At 44.2% G+C, this 13,628-nt stretch overlaps 1 protein-coding gene across 10 annotated transcripts in view; it reads left to right on the top strand.

Moving 5' to 3' along the window:
* The window catches only part of galnt1 (UDP-N-acetyl-alpha-D-galactosamine:polypeptide N-acetylgalactosaminyltransferase 1), a 76,490-nt gene that overhangs the window by 23,536 nt on the left and 39,326 nt on the right, over positions 1-13,628 (top strand). For all 10 annotated transcript variants that reach the window (XM_081715455.1, XM_081715450.1, XM_081715447.1 and 7 more), the window contains one exon: positions 2,001-2,088. The gene's annotated coding sequence lies outside the window, so the exon portion shown is untranslated. The remainder of the gene's footprint in view (positions 1-2,000; positions 2,089-13,628) is intronic.

Here is a 13,628-nt window from a genome sequence, read left to right as displayed (position 1 = left end):
TGCATATCTGTTTAGAAAAGTCATGATGTAATGAACAGACCTGTAACAGATGTAACAGACCGGCAGGGAACATTCAGGTGTCAGGATGTAACAGACCTGCAGGGAACATTCAGGTGTCAGGATGTAACAGACCTGCAGGAGAGATTCAGGTGTCAGGATGTAACAGACCTGCAGGGAACATTCAGGTGTCAGGATGTAACAGACCTGCAGGAGAGATTCAGGTGTCAGGATGTAACAGACTTGCAGGGAACATTCAGGTGTCAGGATGTAACAGTCCTGTGGCACTGTAAGGACAGGAAGAAAAGAGGAACGGTTTGGCTATTAAAACCACTACAGATGCATTTCACTTATGCGACTCTGAGCAGCTGGACCATCACTGGGCCTGATGCATAAAAAAATGTTTCATGGCGGCTGGAGCGGAATGAATGGCGTTTGGGCAGCTGGCGGGCCGTCGCACTGTTTTGCACCCGTGGGGAGTGCTGGAGTTCAGTTTGGGTCGGTCTCCTCTTAGCTCGCGCTGCTATCCTTCCACCGCCAGCCCAGCAGGTGCACGAAGTCTGTGGGCCTGTCTGGGATGGAGGCACCATAGGAGGATGGCAGAGCCGGACCCCTTACAGGCTGGTTTTCCCAAGTAGCTGGCTGTCCAGGCCCGAAGTGTGATGTCGCACACTAGACTGTAGAAGGCCAGTAGCTTCAGCGAGAGAGAGGCGCTGGTATAAACAGGTCGCCGGGAAGCTCGTCTCACCGTCGCTCTGAAGATTGTGCTCCTCTGGAACAAAGATGTGCCCACAGCGGATGAAGGTCTCTAATTGGTTCTTTGTTCACCTAGCAGCTGTTGCTAGGATACCTTTGAGACACTACCGCTAACGTTCTGGCACACACCGTAGACGTAATCAGATTTATGTGGAGTTTGCATAAAGTCCAACCAGATAGATGCGCACCCAAACACACAGACGCATTAACTCAGGCGTGTTACAGAGGACTGTAGAGTCACGAGATAAAAAAGATTTGAAAGTACTTTTGATGTGCAGTTCAGTGATGAACATGTCTCTGTGGGAAGCATGAATCTGGCGAGGGTGCATGTGCGCGCGCGTGCTTGTGTGCACAAGTAAAAGACTGATCTCTCGATTTGTTCCCTTTGATAGAGAGGTTGTGCTAATGTTTTATTCATGCTGCCTCAGAATCCTGTAGGCTGTTGTCCTAGGTGCGCGCGTCCACATGCGCACGCACGCACTCTCTCACACACACACACACACACACACACACACACACACACACACACACACACACACACACACACACAAAAACAAATGCAGTTCAGACAGAGGGAGTGGCCCACCAGAAGGGGAAAAAATCTGAGTTGACTGAGGGGGGAAGAAGGAAGAAAACTAAACTCACACCCTTTCACTGGTTCTCCTGTGTTGTAGTGGATCAGTGGAATTTCTATCATAATGATACAGTTTTGATACTATTTTGGACTCAAAGGTCAAGACTCAATCTGATTCTGATATTGTATATATTAAGTATATTGATTGTTCTGATTGATTCTATTGATATAGATTCTACAGTAATCTAATTATTTACCACACAGGTTAGATTAAAGGACCATCTTGTTTGATTAAAGACTATAGACTATAACTAGTTCAAAAACCTGAACTGCATCATATAAACCCTTTATTTGGCTTATGAGAGACTCCTCAGTCAGGTGTCAGGAGTATTGATGGTATAGTTTAAAACAATTTTAAAGCTTTTTTTTTTTTTTTTTTTTTTTTTAGATTTTTCTTCTTTTTTATACCCATAATCATCTGTGTTTAAAATGAAAAGTGGATAAATGTGTGCAACTTTGTCAATCAGAACTTTTGGTTCCTGAAGAGTCCACATCCAGTATGGAGAGAGAACCTGATCTGTATGTAAAATATGTTAACATTATTAGATGTTAATATTAGTTTCTAATGAGAGGTGTGTGTGTGTGTGTGTGTGCTTCATGTCAAATTTAACAGGAGGCATGTGTGAATAGCAGGCCTTAGCGGTGGAACTTCGATCTCCATAGGACAGGAGACTTCTCCCAGACTGTGTGCAGCTCAGCAGGTACCTCACACACTCCTGCACTGCTGGGGTTTGGCGAGGGGGTGTCTTTCTACCAACACTACTCTAGTGGGGGGTGGGGAGGGTTTCAGTCTCCCTGCACTGCTGAGATCTACTAACATTACTGTCCTGGGGCGGTGGGGGGGGGGTCTTCCTGCCACTGGGGTGGTCAGACTAGCAGCACTGCTGTAGTGGGGGGGGGATCTGTTGGGGGGGCTCTGTCTAGTAGCACTGCTGTAGTGGGGGGGATCTGTTTGGGGGGCTCTGTCTAGTAGCACTGCTGTAGTGGGGGGGGATCTGTTGGGGGGGCTCTGTCTAGTAGCACTGCTGTAGTGGGGGGGATCTGTTGGGGGGCTCTGTCTAGTAGCACTGCTGTAGTGGGGGGGATCTGTTGGGGGGGCTCTGTCTAGCAGCACTGCTGTAGTGGGGGGATCTGTTGGGGGGGCTCTATCTAGCAGCACTGCTGTAGTGGGGGGATCTGTTGGGGGGGCTCTGTCTAGCAGCACTGCTGTAGTGGGGGGATCTGTTGGGGGGGCTCTGTCTAGCAGCACTGCTGTAGTGGGGGGGCTCTGTCTAGCAGCACTGCTGTAGTGGGGGGATCTGTTGGGGGGGCTCTGTCTAGCAGCACTGCTGTAGTGGGGGGGTGATCTGTTGGGGGGGCTCTGTCTAGTAGCACTGCTGTAGTGGGGGGGATCTGTTGGGGGGCTCTGTCTAGCAGCACTGCTGTAGTGGGGGGGGGATCTGTTGGGGGGGCTCTGTCTAGTAGCACTGCTGTAGTGGGGGGGGCATCTGTTGGGGGGGCTCTGTCTAGTAGCACTGCTGTAGTGGGGGGGATCTGTTGGGGGGGCTCTGTCTAGTAGCACTGCTGTAGTGGGAGGGAATCTGTTGGGGGGGCTCTGTCTAGTAGCACTGCTGTAGTGGGGGGGATCTGTTGGGGGGGCTCTGTCTAGCAGCACTGCTGTAGTGGGGGGGGATCTGTTGGGGGGGCTCTGTCTAGCAGCACTGCTGTAGTGGGGGGGGATCTGTTGGGGGGGCTCTGTCTAGTAGCACTGCTGTAATGGGGGGGATCTGTTGGGGGGGGCTCTGTCTAGTAGCACTGCTGTAGTGGGGGGGGATCTGTTGGGGGGGCTCTGTCTAGCAGCACTGCTGTAGTGGGGGGGCATCTGTTGGGGGGGCTCTGTCTAGCAGCACTGCTGTAGTGGGGGGGCATCTGTTGGGGGGGCTCTGTCTAGCAGCACTGCTGTAGTGGGGGGGCATCTGTTGGGGGGGCTCTGTCTAGCAGCACTGCTGTAGTGGGGGGGCATCTGTTGGGGGGGCTCTGTCTAGCAGCACTGCTGTAGTGGGGGGGAATCTGTTGGGGGGGGCTCTGTCTAGCAGCACTGCTGTAGTGGGGGGGAATCTGTTGGGGGGGGCTCTGTCTAGCAGCACTGCTGTAGTGGGGGGGGATCTGTTGGGGGGGCTCTGTCTAGCAGCACTGCTGTGAGGAGGGGTGTGTCTTCCCACATGAACTGTTGCACTCTTACACTCCACAGAATGATGTATATTGAAGTATTTAATTTCTGTTGCTATTAGTGACAGACTGCAGTGCTAATCTGTGTGTGTTTATATTCTGATGTTGCCAATAGTTTCCCCCATTAGTCTTAACATTCTCTTTTTTGCAGTGTGCTCGCGTGCCTGTATGCGCATGTGTAAACATTGTAAGCTTGTTTGCTTAAGAGTTTGCGCTAACGTGTTATCATGGAGGAAGAGGACGTCTGGATGAAGCATTATGGTTATTTGGAGCCACAACACTGTCTTCCTCTTGCTCCAACACATAGCAGTTCAGTGGAAGCCAGAATTCCGCATTCTCTGACAGTTTGTCAACAGCAATCATTTCCTTGCTATTTATGTTTTTGCCTAACTCTGATTTCTCAGATACCTTTTTCTCTGTCAGGTGGCATAAATTCCTCTTGTGTGCTGTAGAGAGACAGTGGTTAGCCTTGAGGTTTTCCTGTTACACACACATGCGCGCACGAGAGTGACTCACTGATATGAGCAGTATTCAGATTGTTGATCCTGTGCTGAGCTGGTCTGAAGTTGCTCTCAGGAGAGAGATGAATTAGATTTTCAGGACTGGAGTTCCCGTTAAAGCATTTTAGCCAGTGGGTTTTCAGTACTGCATGAAATTGTTCTTCTCAACCCCAGCGCCAAACTTTTTTGTTTAATATGTATAACCCACAAGGCCTTGCGCTGGAGTGAGCAGCATGTCCTCAGTGAAAGCTCACAAGAGGAAAACCAGCACCCAGTGTTAGAGGTTAAGATGAGCCTACCAACTGCTGAATCTGCATTGGCCAGTTAAATGCCACGTTCACCAGTTCCTCATTCTGTGTGTGTGTGTGGGTGTTATATATTATAGTTCAAACTACTGTTGAACGGAGCTTGGCAGCCTCACCCTGACCATAGCTAAATATTCTCTTTGAAGTAATTATTAACACACACACACCTCTGCATAAATATGCCTGTGTTGAGTGCGTTATCATCTCTGAACTAAAGAGCTTGGGTGGCCGTTGCTACTCTGTGTCATTTCATTATATATACACACACCAGCCTGACACACTCACGCATGACCCAGCTGGAAACCCCCACACACACACACACACACAAACAGACTGCAGACTGACACACAGCCACATTATAACAATCATGCTCACCCACACACACACACACACACACACACACACCCCGTTAAAACACATACACACCCACACCATGTGTTTGTGTTTGTGAGAAAAAGTAAGATAGAGGCATAGAGTGTTTTTATCTGCCTTATTTTTGAGACATTTACCTGTAACTCTTAAACACCCCAGTTTTGTCACATCTAGAACAAAACACATTTTTCTTCCATTAAACACTTACATGTTTCATTTATTCATTTGACTCGTTGGATGTAAAACATTTTAATGCAAAAACGACAGAAGCCCAGCAGTGCTGACTGATGCTACAGCTTTTGCACTGGAGACTGTGTGGAGGGAGCTGATTGGCTGGCCTCGGATGCTCCTCTCGGCATTAGCTCCGCCTCCTTAATCGCAGCTCTTCTCTCGCTGTTCGCCCGCCTGTTCTTTATGGTGTGATGGCGAACGTTTGCCCGTTTTCAGCGATAGCTGCATTTAATCATTCGCATTTTTTTTTCATGAATCGTCGCTAAAGAAGGTGCCCTGAATAGATATTGTAAGCCTACCCAAAATGCCCTCTTCCTACGTTTCTAACTGAAGAAGGCCACGGTCTTTCCACAGGAATACAGACACTGACTCTGCGCCTTTTTTTGTTAGAGTGCAGAAGATAAAAACCTTCATTTAGTTCAAAGATGATGCAGTCATTTCAGTCGTTATAATGAGATCTGGTATCTCTGTGTCTCTCTCGCTGTCTCCCCTCCCCCCCCACACACACACGTACAGGAAAGAGTGCATTAGACATATGCCTGTGTATCAGCGCGCTACATGGAGCGCCCTGCTCCGCCTTCCTGCCACCACCTCGCAAACACTCACGCAAGCGGCAGCGTCTGCAAATGAGTCAGTGTTATGAAACAATCCCCAGCCGACAGCTCGAAGAAACGGCCTGGCGTGAAGCTGTGTTTGTGTGTGTGTGTGTGTGTGTGTGTGTGTGTGTGTGTGTGCAGGGGGTTCGCCTTCCGACACGGGGCTATTAGCGAGGAGACCCCCTGGGTGTCTCCCGCAGGGCTGTATCCAGCTGCAATCTGCTACAGCGCCAGAACTGGGGCCTGCCCCAAGATATCGGCCTCGTCACACATTATCTCCCATTTGTCTCCCATTTTGGAACAACTGACTCCATAATTAGCTAGTCAGTTAACAGAATAGTGACGTTGTGTTAGTGCAAGACACACACACACACACAGATTATATACCAAACACTCAAAGTATTAATATGTATTTTTATATTAAAAATACATTTTCATTGCATGATTTATTCATTCATATCACCAACTTCATAATTAAAACCAGTTGTTCCAAATTTTTTATTGTACATTACAGGAGTATGTACAATAAAATGATCAGCACATATTATTTATGGTACTCCTCATCTAGTTCTGAGAACCGTAGAAACCAGAAGAGTAAGCAAACACACAGAGGTAATCTCAGGCTCGATCTCTTTAGCCAGTGCTAGTGTATGCAAATGATATGCATTACTGTGTTCAAACATGCAAATGACTGTTGGATATGCTATTTCTAGGAATAAACAAAAGTGAATAGGCTGTGTGTGTGTGTGTGTGTGTGTGTGTGTGTGTGTGTGTGTGTGTGTGTGTGTGCGCGCGCGTGTGTGGAGGAAGGAGAGGTGAGTGGAGAGTTTTCCATGACTAGACTGAGTAAATAAGGAGAAAGCAGGCTGTAGGTGTTTAATTTACAGACGGCAGCTGCTGAGGAAACGTGATTGCCCTCTCATCTTGCCTCTCAGTACGTGAGTGCACGCGTTTCTGTGTGCGCGTATGTGTGTGTTTGTGCATGCTGTTTGTATGCGTATGTTTGAGCACATGCGGGCACGTTTGTGGTATTGTGTGATTAAAGATGCGGGCTGAAATCCAGTACCGATATGGTAACAGTTCTTATGTGATCGGTATCTACCGAACTGAATAACAACTCAGATTTAGGTGCCCAATATCGATCTCACTTAAAGGGATAAATAAATAAATCATATTGAATAAATAACATTTATTTTTAACTTATCCCTTTAAGTGTCATAAAAAATGCCCCCTTAAAGGGATAAAAAAAAATAATAATAATAAAATGAAGTAAAAAACCTTTTTTTTAAACATTATTTTTAACTTATCCCAGGCATAGTCTATCAGCCATAACATGTTTGGAGTCCAAAATTTGTTTCTTTAGTTTAGAACAAAAGCTGCTAACATTGCAAACAAACAAGAAGTCAACAATGACAAAACCTTCAGCAATAGGTTACACCTCCACGAAATCCTCTCAACCTGCTCAAACCACATCCAGGTCGCTACCCATAGTGCTGAAATTTTTTTTTTCACTTTTATAGCTACTTCACAGTGAGTCATACTGCATATTAAAACATATCATCTAGGTTTGAAGACCTTTATTAAGAACTAGATGCAGTTTGATAGAAGTGTGGCTAGGTTATTTGGGTTACTGTTGACTTCCACTGTTTTTAGCAATGTTAGCAGTTAGCAGCTTTTGTTCTAAACTAAGGAAGCAAAATATCTTGGCCTTTCGGCTGCATCTGGTTTAAGTGGAAAATCGTGTAATTTTTTATTTTTTCACCAAGGTACTCCTTTAGCTAAATGCCTGTGCTATCAATTGAAATATTTGCCCTCAGGTGTTTGCAAAATGGAATTTAGAGGCAACAGAAGTATTACTGCCTGTTATGTTGCCATTGCTAGTTAATGCCTAACCCTTAGCTAGTACTTTACACACAGTTACACACAGCCTAAAGCTAAAAGGTGTGGCTGTGTTTCACCAAAAAGCATTACAATACCAGGATGTGCAAGAAATATTTTAAAAAGGAGCAGTAAGTCATTTGAACCACAAAAAGCAGCAAACAATATTTATAAAAGTGAATATTTATTCTTTTAAGATATTTTTTTCTATAAATTGCAGCTCATATGAGATAAAGAATAAAATTGCTTTTTAGTCCTCAAATGAACCAGGTTACGCTCTGTAGAGTGGGTCCCTACATAGAGGTCGCCATGTTTAAAATAGATTTTACTATAGAATCTCTGAAACCTCCAGGCCACTAGGTGTCAGTACAACAGGCATTTCATAATGTGAATAAGACTCTTTGGAAACATGTCTTATTGCTACTTTAAAAGCCATTGCAACACGTCAAATTTAATAAAGCATCTGGTGACACATGGGATACACTTGAAAGCGGAGAGATGTACCATATTTGACAACTTGTGTGACCCCATGCCAAGCACATCAGTGGGCAGTGTGGATGTCCCTGGCCCACACGATGGGGAGATAATTGTATATATATTGTTCACTTTGAAGTTCAAATTTGCCTTAGATAAAAAAACAAAACAAAACATTTGTTGTTGACCCTTGTTTTATTATTATTTTTAAGTACCAGTTTGGGCACCATTTCACAAGAATAGTTTTTGTAAAAATCCCAAATTATGCCTGTGTGTGTGTGTGTGTGTACGCGCATGTTCGTATGTGTACATGCTTGGGTGTGTGCACATGTTTATGTGCGCATCTGTTTGTTTGCAACCGTCAGTGTGAAAGGTTGAAAGGGGTCTGCTAGTGTGCTAATATGCCAGCGCTCCCTTGCCTTCTTACCTTAGAGATCTCTGATCCTTCCCTTCTGTTCATCAGATGCTCTCTCGTTCTCTCTCTCTGGTAATGTGTGTATAGTTGCTCACAGGTGGTGCTACATGAGGAGGTGATGCTATTATACGGATGTCGGCTCTTTTCCTTCCAAGCTGGAGAATAGCCAGGTTATATTTGCTGTTGAATGTGTGGAGTGACTGGACGTAGATCTGGGTGGAGTGACTGGATGTATGTCTAGGTGGTGTGATTGGACATGCGTCTGCATGGAATAGAGAGGCAGTGAGAGAGGGGCTAAGAAATACATGAGAGACATGAAAGATGCAATTACATTGTGTGTGTGTGTGTGTGTGTGTGTAAATGAATAATAACTTCAAAAAGAATATTTAGCTATGGTCAGGGTGGGGCTGCCAAACCTACTTCAACAGTAGTTATGATCTACAATATGTAACACACACCACACACACAGAATGAGGCACTGAAGAAAGTGGCATGTAACTGGCCAATGCTAGAGTCAGATTCAGATTCAGCAGTTGGCAGGCTCATCTTAACCTCTAACACTGGGCGCTGGTTTTCCTCTTGTGAGCTTTCACTGAGGACATGCTGTCACTCCCAGCAGCTGCTCACTCCAGCGCAAGGCCTTGTGGGATATACAAACAAAAAAGTCTCGCAATGGGGTAGAGAACAGCAATTTCATGCAGGACTGAAAACCCACTGGCTAAAACCTATTGCCTAATACCGACCATTTTGCTGTGATGTGAATCCCAGTCGCTGTGGATCTTTGTCTTTTGCAGAAGCCCCTTTGGTTGTGGGTTTGCAATGCTGCACTGCAAGCAGGATGGGAGTGTCTCTGGGGGCCAGTGGCTATGCAGCGGGTCGTGGAGCGGTGCTCTGAGTGTGTGGTTTCCGCAGTATTTTCTACACACTTCAAATTTCTAGAGGCAAAGTTTTAGACTTGGGGTGGAAGAGTGACGCACCAAACGCCAAGCCGCACGAGGCCGAGTGCAGGCAACAAGAAATAAGATGGCACCCCCAGCTTCTAGATTGCGACACCGCCTGCTGTCTTTGAGTTGCGGTTTTGTTCGTCTCGTTTTGGATTGGATTATTCATGCCATGGAATCTCCTGAAAACGTCCATCTGCACTACAAACATCTTCTCATGAACAAAGGAGAAGACTGAAGAAGAAGCCAAACAAACCCCCAATGCCCACCTCTAAAAGGCTGCGTTCAGATAACCCACACACAGAACCAGAGGAGACAAAATCTCCCAGTCTCTCAGAGGTCAGTGACATTACGTTTGTTATTGTCAGAAAACCAGCCTGCTTCAGCGTACGATTAACTGTTTGAAGTACTGCGTTTCATTTTCAAACGTGTCACAAAAGTCTGGAGTTGAGCCAAGAGCAAATAATGTCCATATTGAAAGGAAATAAAACCCTGCAATGTGCCGTCAATGACCTCTTAAGCCAGCTATCTACAGTGATGACAGGAAATGAACTAATGAAAGAAACAGTTCTTGATCGATAAACTTGAAATATGACGGACAATGTATTATTCTCGGGTGTTTCACAACGCATACCTGAAGATCCTGAAAATGTCTTGCAAGAATAAATGACAAGTAAGCTAAAATCTCACCCAAAAGAGCCAAGACCATAACATTTCACTGAGTACACTGGCTGGAGTAAACAAGTGACCCAAAACAAACATCTGCGACTCATCGTCATTACAGTCGAACACTTCAAGCACAAGCAACTAGTAATGAGCAAAGGGAGAGTTGATGGCATAAATCACTAATCCCCATGGTAAATAATGGATCACCACAAAAACACTTGCTATCAGAACAAAATTCATAAATGAATGGAAAGGAGTTCTTTCTGTGGACAAACCCCGTTGTGGGACACCTCCCCCAAGATAAGGATGTGACTCCCTAGTTATTCTGGGATGTTAAAACTTGCATTCGCTCTCTTCCAACATCTTTATTATCTATATACCAAACAATTTTCCTGCATATTCATCTACCTATCTATCCATCTATCTGTATCTATCCATCTATCATTTATCCTTTTATCTATATATCTGTATGACTAGCTGTCAATCTAATCTATAATTTATACTCATCTATCCATATAGCTTTATATCTATTTATCTTCATGTCTAGCTACCTGTCAGTATATCATTTTATTGATCTGCATTTCTACTCATCTTCCACTCTACTTTAAATACTTTAACTAATTTTATTTTAACTTTAAATGTGTAAAATATTGTATCTCAAACTTTTAACATGGAACATTTGTGGAATCTGCTCTCACTTAATATAAATTAAAGTGCTACAACACCTAACTAAACCAGAACATTAAACTGAAGTCACTACACTTAATTCACATTTATTCTGTCCATTATAATAGAAAACAATTGTATGATAATGCAATAAATAATAAGTTCATCAATTTCACTTATAATAAAACTGATACATTATATTGCTGATACAGAAAAATGATTGATCATCATAAACATCACCATCAATAACTACATTTATCACTGCAAATATCTACAGCCCAAATACCGAACTTTTTCTCAACCCTCCACAATCGTTCTGGATCACCAGTTATAGTTGGAGGTGATTTTAATGCAGTACTCGATCCCAACCTCAACACAAAACCCATGGACTGAAGCAGAGCAAACATTATGAGAAGATACTGAGATATTGGTACCTTTTTTTCAGCCGGTGCGTAAACACCACCACTGTTTTAAAAGTCCAACAATAGCAGCTACTCTGACGCATTAGTGGGAACTACACAAAATCACAAACTCTTCTATACACAACCCAGTTTAGTACATCAATACATTTATGTAATGAAAAAGGCATTACACATCTGAAACATGTATTTAATAACACCTTATTATAATTTCCGTAAATAATCAAAAAGTATGGCATCATACTTCACCAAATGTCTGAAATTTCAACAGATCAAAAATTAAGACAAAAGGAAACACCTTACCTCTGTCCCCACGGGTGTCAGACTTTACTAGCATTTCATCTCGACATAAAATCCTACCCAAGATGCATAGAATAATAAATAACTTTACCACACACACACACTCATGCAACCCCCCGCCATATATATATGTGAGGGTGCCAGAAAGATGGGATGTTCCATTTCCAAAGTTGTGCACACATTTAATATTCCTTGAGCCACACTGTCACATGTTTAGTGAGAATACATCATAGAAGGAGTTATCCACAGTGCACAGCGCAGAGGCTGTCCATGGGTGCTTAATGATCATGACCGGTGACATTTCGCGAGAATTGTCTGTGTGAACAGATGAATGACCCTGGCAGAAATCACATCCACATTCAATGCAGGAGGCCCCACACAAACATCTCACAGGTCAGTGCAGTGTTCTTTAGCTTCTATGGGATGTTAACAGAGTGCCCCCGTTAACACAACGACACCAGACACAGTGGTCTTGTAGCTGGACCCCAGAATCCTGGCAACATATGGTGTGGTCCAGTGGGTCATGGTACCAATTGTTTGAGGCTGATAGTAGGGCTTGGACCCCTGTTGTCAACAAGGCACTGTGCAGGCTGGTGCTGGTTACCTACTGGTTCGGGGTGTATTCTCATGATGTGGGTTGGGTCCGCTGGTCTACCTAAACACGTCATTGAGCAGTGTTCACGACGTTTCACTGCTTGGTGACCATTTGCAGCCCTTCATGTACTTCATGTACCTCTACAATGACAGGCTGTTCCAGCAGAACAATGCACAGTTTTACAGAACTGGTTCGAGGAGCTTTCTGGAGAGTTCCAGTGAATGGTGCAGCCTGCACGTTCACCCAGCATGAGTTCAGTCAAGCATTTATGGGACGTGGTGGAGAGCCTACAAATACCACAGAGCTGTGGGTGGCTATCCAGACAACAGGGTCCACCATCCTTCCGTCCACTTGCAGAGTTGATGCCACGTTGAGTTGATGCACTTTGTTGAGGTCCTACACAATATATATTATAGATTTTATATATATAAAATAGAGAGAGAGTCAGTCAAAACAAATATCAATATATTATTGGGTCAATTATTTATCTAATATATTGTGCTGTTAATATAACTAATCTAATTTATTCTCTGTCCTTCTCGTCTTGTCTTTTTCCCTCGTCTCTCTCCTTTGTTATTGGTTTGTCTTGTGTGTAGATGTCTCTCCTTATTTTGTGGGGCAGGTATATGTGTATATAAGATATAATGGCTCTCACAGCCTCAGTGGTCCTCTGATGAGAGGAGGTGGCGGGTGGAGGAGAAAAGACGGAGGTGAAGTTTTAGAGGTTTAAGTCTTTTTTTGTTCCAAAATCAATAGATAATGTCATAGTTCCAAAAACCTATAACGTGTCTAAGAAGCACAATCAGGTGCGCTGAGAGGAGCGAGTAGGACCACAAACGACAGGCCAATCACTCAAAAATGGATTTTCACCATAGCAGAGTTTTATTCATATGGCTACAAAAGGTACCGTCTTTCCCTTTCCCTTTGATTTGTATAGAACTATCGGTAGCACCTGTTAGGTATTCCTAAAAAGTTGGCCAGTAGTTCATTTGCCATTTTATCGCCTGAAACTGATGGTGGCTGATGTATTGGTACATCCCAAATATTCTCACCTCGGCACTGGTCAGTAAGTCCTGTCCAACAGGCAATTGCCACACATTCACCTGTTTTTGACCGTGCGAGTTAAAAACGGTTGTTGTCCTGGGGACAGCAGGTCGGCTTGAGGTGTTGCAGCCTGAGTCTCTTAAACGTAGAGCAGGCTGATCTGGAGTCAGTGGTGAGTTAATCCAGCAGCACCTGCTTTTCTGCTAACAGCACAGTAGTGAGGTATTCAGCTTATTGCTAGTCATTAATGCCTTCAGTAGAAAATTGGCTAATTTACAGGAATTACAGGAGGGTAAAACCATGTAGCCGCGATTATTTTATCTCTCTGCTGGTTTTGGAAAGTTTAAATATGCCCGCATTAAACGTAATACTGGGAGATGAGGTAGTTTTACATAGTGATCTTAGTATCAGCATCGCAGCGTTTGCCTGTGTGAATATTGTGTGTGTGGGTAGTGCGTGATGCCCGCTGTGTGTATTTTGTGCATAGAGGTTGTAGATTGTATAGTGTGTTGTATGTGAGAGCTTGTTTGGGTTTGTGCCTGAAAATTTTGGATAAAAAGCCTTTTTGTCATGGACAGTTGGCAGTCTGAGCAGTCAGTTCTCTGGATATGTTTTGTGCATCTCATTCACA

The sequence above is a fragment of the Electrophorus electricus genome, chromosome 1 (genome assembly GCF_041902795.1).
Source record: "Electrophorus electricus isolate QZ-2024a chromosome 1, ASM4190279v1, whole genome shotgun sequence".
Classification (NCBI taxonomy): Eukaryota; Metazoa; Chordata; class Actinopteri; order Gymnotiformes; family Gymnotidae; genus Electrophorus; species Electrophorus electricus.
This window is presented reverse-complemented; position numbering and strand designations above follow the sequence as displayed.